Source organism: Odocoileus virginianus, chromosome 1, assembly GCF_023699985.2.
Source record: "Odocoileus virginianus isolate 20LAN1187 ecotype Illinois chromosome 1, Ovbor_1.2, whole genome shotgun sequence".
NCBI lineage: Eukaryota > Metazoa > Chordata > Mammalia > Artiodactyla > Cervidae > Odocoileus > Odocoileus virginianus.
In genome coordinates, this window is record NC_069674.1 from 12,840,011 (window position 1) to 12,847,302 (window position 7,292).

The window sequence follows — 7,292 nt, forward strand, 5'->3', positions numbered from 1 at the left end:
CATGGAGCCTGTAAGGAAAGAGACAGAAGGTTCACAAAAAGCCCTTGAAGGAGCCTGATTTTGCAGCCGCAAGAGAAAGTCCTGAATCTATATACCAAGAAATTCACCTCACCTGCTCCCCAGAATAAAAGAGCCGCACAGCACAGGAGGCCGAGGCACATGGCTGGCTCAGGGAGGAAGCAGGGCAGTGGCTTTTCCTCTGAGGCGCCTCATCCCCCTTCAGCTCCTCCTTGTGACGTGGTGGCTTCCTGTGGTCATCACAGTCCCCATGTGCATGAGATGCTAGCTTTTCATAGACTGGGGGGGCAGGGGAAGCTGGTGGAACAACTAGTGTGCATTTCAGACTGCTTCAATAATGTTTTTCCTGATTCTGCTCTTTCATCATTTCTTTAAAAATAAAAATCAGTTACACGTGAATAACTTACTTGCTTTTTATTTTGCCAGTTTGCCTCCTCCCCTCCCCGCTTCCCTCTCCGACATGAACTACACAGCTTGCTGTATGTCAGTCTTAGCTTCTACTGCACCTACAAATGAATACAACAGCTACCTTCTACTAACAAGCCAAATTTTGAACTATACAAAAGAAATATTTGTGATGGATATATAAAGCATCTAGAGAAATAATAAAATGAGTCATCTAGCCTGAAACTGTTAGCTTAGAAGACAGATTTTCTCTGAGAATTTTTAAGTCCCTGTGTTATTTTTCTAGATTTTATCATTCTTTCTCTACTAGGTCTAGGAAAGCATGATCCTAAAGTTCAAGTTTTTACTCACTTTCCTTCCATTATCCATTTTAGACTTCTGTAAAAATCTGTAAATTATATATTAACCAGTGTTTTATGTCTTTGAAATTTATCTAAGGGATTTATTCTGTTTATACTTTTTCTGTGTCATTTTTTTATTCAGCATTATGTCTGTGATAATAATTTATGTTTTTGCAGATAATTTTATATAATTCACTTTTGCTAATATGTACATGCCTGCTCATTTCCTCACTTGTGTCTGACTCTTTGTGACCCCATGGACTGTAGCCCACCAAGTTCCTCTGTCCCTGGGATTTTTCAGGCAAGAATCCTGGAGTGGGTTGCCATGTCCTCCTCCAGGGGATCTTCCCAACCCAGGGGTCCAACCTGCATCTCCTGTGTCTCCTGCAAAGCAGGCGGATTCTTTACCCACTGAGCCATCATTAATATATAAGGTTCAATTTATTATTAATAGTTCATCAGAATTTATTATCCATTCTTGAGTTAATGTACACTAGTTTTCTCCTCTAGATTTTGGTGCTAGTACAAACAGGATGGCATTCTTATACCTTTCTTTACATACCAAGGTATAATATTTCTCTATACCCAGGAATATAAAAATTGAGCCTTAGGGTCACCATGTCAACTTTACATGCTAAGACAAAATGCTTTCCAAATTAAAATGAAGTTGCTTAGTCGTGTCTAACTCTTTGCAACCCCATGGACTGTAGACTACCAAGCTCTTTCATCCATGGAATTTTTCAGGCAAGAATACTAGAGTGGGTTGCCATTTCCTTCCCCACCGGATCATCCAGACTCAGGGATTGAACCCGGGTCTCCAGCATTGCGGGCAGATGCTTTACCATTTGAGCTGCTAGGGAAGCTCCAGAAAGCTCCAAATTAAGCCAGATAAATAATCCCAACAGCTGTTGTGTTTTCTTGGGTTGCACATCTAAAATTCAATTGGTACTATTCTTTCTAATTTTTTAAATTTCTGGCTGTGCCAGGTGGCATGTGGTTTACTAGTACCCTGAACAGGGATAGAACCAGTGCCTCCTGCAGGGGAAGCCCAGAGTCTTAGCCACTAGTCTGCCATGGAAGTCCTGGCACTTATGTTCTTTCAACTTCGCTGGTCTATTAGGATAAAATAGTATATCACTCTAGTTTTAGTTTGCATTTTTATGATTTTTCAGTTTAGTTCAGTTCAGTTGCTCAGTCATGTCTGACTCTTTGTGACCCCAAGGACTGCAGCATGCCAGCCTTCCCTGTCCATCACCAACTTCCAGAGCTTGCTCAAACTTATGTCCATCGAGTTGGTGATGCCATCCAACCATCTCATCCTCTGTCATCCCCTTCTCCTCCTGCCTTCCATCTTTCCTAGCATCAGGGTCTTTTCCAATGAGTCAGGGCTTCATATTAGGTGGTCAAAGTACTGGAGTTTCAGCTTCAGCATCAGTCCTTCTAATGAATATTCGGGACTGATTTCCTTTAGGATTGACTGGTTTGATCTTCTTGCAGTCCAAGAGACTCTCAAGTCTTCTCCAGCACCACAGTTCAAAAGCATCAATTCTTTGGTGCTCAGCTTTCTTTATGGTCCAACTCTCACATTCATACATGACCATTGGAAAAACCATAGCTTTGACTAGACAGACCTTTGTTGGCAAAGTAAATGTCTCTGCTTTTTAATATGCTGTCTAGGTCGGTCATTGCTTTTCTTCCAAGGATCAAGAATCTTTTAATTTTATGGCTGCAGTTACCATCTGCTCTGATTTTGGAGCCTAAGAAAATAAGGTTTGTCACTGTTTCCATTGTTTCCCCATCTATCTGCCAGGAAGTGATGGAACTGGATACCATGATTGATCTCAGTTTTTGGAATGTTGAGTTTTAAACAAGCTTTTTCACTCTCCTCTTTTACTTTCATCAAGATGATCTTTAACTCCTCTTTGCTTTCTTTTATAAGGGTGGTGTCATCTGCATATCTGAGGTTATTGATATTTCTCCCAGAAATTTTGATTCCAGCTTGAACTTCATCCAGCCCAGTGTTTCACATGATATATTCTGCATATAAGTTAAATTAGCAGGGTGACAATCTACGGCCTTGATGTACTCCTTTCCCAATTTTCAACCAATCTGTTGTTCCATGTCCAGTTCTAACTGTTGCTTCTTGACAGGCATACAGGTTTCTCAGGAGGCAGATCAGGTGGTCTGGTATTCCCATTTCTTTCAGAATTTTCCACAGTTTGTTGTGATCCACATAGTCAAAGGCTTTAGCGTAGTCAGTGAAGCAGAAGTAAACCTTTCTCTGGAATTCTTTTGCTTTTTGATTTAATATATTTTTTATGTTTATAGGCCACTAGTGTTTTTAGTACACTGCCCTTTGCCCATATTTCTTTTTGAATGTTCTTTTTGAATGTACTTATTCCTTACATATTCCTGGTAGCAAACTTTGTCAGTTATATGTGCTGCTAATATCTGTTCAGTCTGTGCTTGTCTTTCACTCTTTGTAATGCCTTTTTTTTTTTTTTTTGTAATGCCTTTTTTTTAGTTGGTATTCCTAACTTAGTTGAGTCTACATTCTTTTTGGGGAGGGTATGCATTTAATTCTTTGTAATTATGCTCTTGTACCCCAAGATCATAAAGATATATTTACAAGTTATTTACCAGACAGCTAACATTTTAAAGTTATGTGTAAGCATTTAATTCTTTTATAAAGATTATTTTTTGCTTAGGCTGTGAAAATGAATTTAAATCCATACTTATTTCTGTGGATAACAGCTTGTCCCAGAAGAACATTGCATTATTCCCCTGCATACCTCCAGCTCTGGCTCTATCATATATAAAATGCCTACTTAAACATGCTCCCCTTTTAAATCCATGATTTTCGTTTGTCTGTTTATTTATGCCTTTTTCATTATCCTAAATTAAGAAATGATTTGATAAGTCAACAAGAAATCACCGTACTTTGTCCCTGTTCAACATTATTTTCTCTATTCTCTATGTTGTCCACTTAAATTTCAGATGACTTTCATCAAATTTCATGAAAATATCTTTTGGGATTTTGATCAGCCCTGAACAAACAGATGATAATGCAGAATTAGGAATACTCTATGGGCTTCCCTGGTGGCTCAGAGGGTAAAATGTCTGCCTGCAATGCAGGAGACCTGGTTCAATCCCTGGGTCGGGAAGATCCCCTGGAGAAGGAAATGGTAACCCACTCCAGTACTCCTGCCTGGAAAATCCCATGGACAGAGGAGCCTGGTGGGCTAGAGTCCATGGGGTCGCAAAGAGTCAGACATGACTGAGCAACTTCACTTTCACTTCACTTTACCATTGGTTTTACTTATTCATGATCATGGTATATATTTTCACTTATTTCAGATTTTTTAAATGTTTTCCTTTAAAATTTAATCCTTTTCTGAATTAGTCTCATTTGCCTAATAGATTTGTTTTTATGTATTTTATATGTTACATTAGAATTTTTAAATGATCTTTCTTTAAAAAATATTTTAGCCATTGATAATATATGGAATAAACTTTTAATATTTATATTAAATTCAATAAACTTATTAAATCTGTTATTATTAATAATGCAATACTCCTTTAGGTTCCTTTGGTTCTTCTTCTAAACTTGCCATCTGTCTTTTAAAACTTATCTTCCCCTCCTTTTCTCATTCTCAGCCTTTTTTCTTGTTCTACGGGCCAGAATTTGGCAAAATCTTCACTAGAAATACTAGTGCCATTCATTTACTTATTTATCAGTTATATTTGACTTGGAGAACTACAGGTGCTAAATATGTGGTAGATGCTATGAGGGTTATAAGATTGCATCCTGCTATTAAAGGAGTTAGCCACATGCCAAGGTGAAAGTGACAGTGATAGTCAGTCATGTCTGACTCTTTGCCACCCATGGACTGTAGTCTGCCAGGCTCCTCTGCCCATGGAATTCTCCAGGCAAGAATACTGGAGTGGGTTGCATTGCTCTCCTCCAGGGGATCTTCCCTACCCAGAGATCAAACGAATGTCTCTTACATATCCTGCACTGGCAGGCAGGTTCTTCACCACTAGTGCCACCTGGGAAGCACATCACACTCCCAACTGTTATTGGCCCAGGTTCATCTTGGCTGACTCACATGAAGCCAAACCACTAGATGCCCAGGTTTGCAGCAGAAAGTGAAAGTGAAAGTTGCTCAGTTGTGTCCAACTCTTTGTGACCCCATGGACTATACAGCCCTTGGAATTCTCCAAGCCACAATAGTGGAGTGGGTAGCAGTTCCCTTCTCTAGGGGATCTTCCCAACCCAGGGATCAAACCCAGGCCTCCCACATTGCAGGTGAATTCTTTACCAGCTGAGCCTCCAGGGAAGCCCAAGAATACTTGAGTGGGTAGCCTATCCCTTCTCCAGCAGATCTTCCCAACTCAGGAACTGAACTGGGGTCTCCTGCATTGCAGGTGGATTCTTTACCAGCTGAGCCACAAGGGAAGCCTGTTTGCATCAGGGAAGTGGTTTATTTGCAAGGCAATCAAGCAAAGAGATTAAAGATCTCCTGACCACTTTTATTTATTTATTTATTGTTTGTTTGTTTTAAAGATGAAATTTATTTCAAAAGTTCTTATATAAGCCAATCATGAATAAACTTTTATAATGAACTTCTCAAATCTTTTTAATGTCTACCTTTCTGGCTCAGCTGGTAACGAATATGCCCGCAATGCGGAAGACCTGGGTTCGATCCCTGGGTTGGGAAGATCCCTTGGAGAAAGGAAAAGCCCCCCACTCCAGTATTTCTGGCCTGGAGAATTCCGTTAACTGTATAGTCCATGGGGTCACAAAGAGTCGGACATGACTGACGACTTTCACTTTCTTCTTGGGATAGCATTGTTATGATAGTATTACATTTTCTTTTTTATTCAAATGAACTATTTTAAAGATTAATGATTATTAGCAAATCTTGATGCAAGATAAACATGATAGTAAAAAATTACCATTTCCTATCAACTATCTAAAGTAAAAAAGTATTTGCTACTAAGTGTTCTTACGTTCAAATTCTAAAAGTAATTTTTAATCCCAAGGGAACTTGGTACTCCCAGACTTAAAAAATTTTTAATGATATTTAGATAATATATATATTTTTCATCACTAAGTTCCTCCTCATCACTGAATTATGGACTTTTCTTTATCCTTGGGAGTCTTGAATCATCTGCTATTGAAGGACCTCCTGAACTGGGTTTCCATTTTTTTTGTTCTTCTTCAGTTTTGGCTTGCTGGAAAGCTATAGCCTGACTGAGGCTGTCAAGAGCAGGATCTTCCCCTTCATCTTCACTTTCTTCTACTTCAATTTCTTCTTCTGGCTCAGGAATTTTCTTTTTTTTTTTTTTTTCCTTTTTCTCTTTCTTCTTTGGAGGTTCATGTATTCCAAGCATAATTTTAGGACAGGCATAACTTAAGTGTCCACTTTCCCCACATTCATAACACTTAGATTTATCAAAGTAGTTTTGTCTTCGGATGAACTCAGCTGCTCTTCCATTGTCAATAGCAATGCTTGCTTTTATCACTCTACCAAATAACTATTTGTTGTTTATTGCGCTGGTACAGTTTTGTGCAGAGTCTTTATCCAAAAATAAAATAAATGCAACCCCTTTACTCCTCCTTCTATCTTTATCTTTCATTATAGTAACCTTTACAACTTTGCCATACTTGGAAAATATCCAATATAATGATTTTTACTGTCTGGGGTCTTCTGTGACTTTCACATAAATTTTAGAATTATTTGTTCTAATTCTGTGAAAATTGTTGTAGGCATTTCAATAGGGATTGCATTAAATCTGTAGTACAGACCTTTTAGTAATATTAATTCTAGAAATGGCCCATGAGAGGAACAAGAAATGAATTCACAGACTTGACCAGCAGAGATGCAACACCCAAATTCTTCTTTGCAAGTCATGTGCTTTGCAGTCAAATATTCTCCTTAAATATAGTTAACTTACTGGTTTACTTTCATAAGCAAAAAATATCTCATCTTAACTCTTCCAGTATGTTTGAATTGGTTTCTTTCACTTTAAAACAGAACAATACTAACAGGCACATAGAAAATGAGGCTACTCTTGTGATCTCAGGTATGGTTGCCAGTGAACACTAATTTCTGGAAAAGGTGTTTTTCTATAATATATTGTGGTTGAGACATCAATTGAGAAATGTAAAGACTAAGTCAAAGTGGGATAATGGAAAGTCTTGGAAGAAATATTTTAATAAATAAATTCCATATGAGTATTAAAAAGTACATTCACAATACATGTCTTAAAAATTTAGAGAAAACAAAAAAAATTCAACAAAATATGTGCTGGACATATTCAATAAAAAACATACAAAGCAATGGTAAAAGAAGTTAAAAAGACCTTAGTAAAATAGCATGGAGGTATTTTGGGGGAGGGGGAAATAGTCTGTGTCTTGATTCTCATGCTGGTTGCATGGATTAAAAACTTGTCACAATGTACTGAAATATGGACCTAAATTGGTGCATTTTGTTTTGGTATGTTATGCCTCAAAGTTGCTTT

At 38.0% G+C, this 7,292-nt stretch overlaps 1 pseudogene; it reads right to left on the reverse strand.

Annotated features, from left to right (window-relative positions):
* Positions 1-5,763: 5,763 nt before the first annotated feature.
* On the reverse strand, positions 5,764-6,449 carry LOC139031842 (zinc finger CCHC-type and RNA-binding motif-containing protein 1 pseudogene; annotated as a pseudogene).
* Positions 6,450-7,292: the final 843 nt, after the last annotated feature.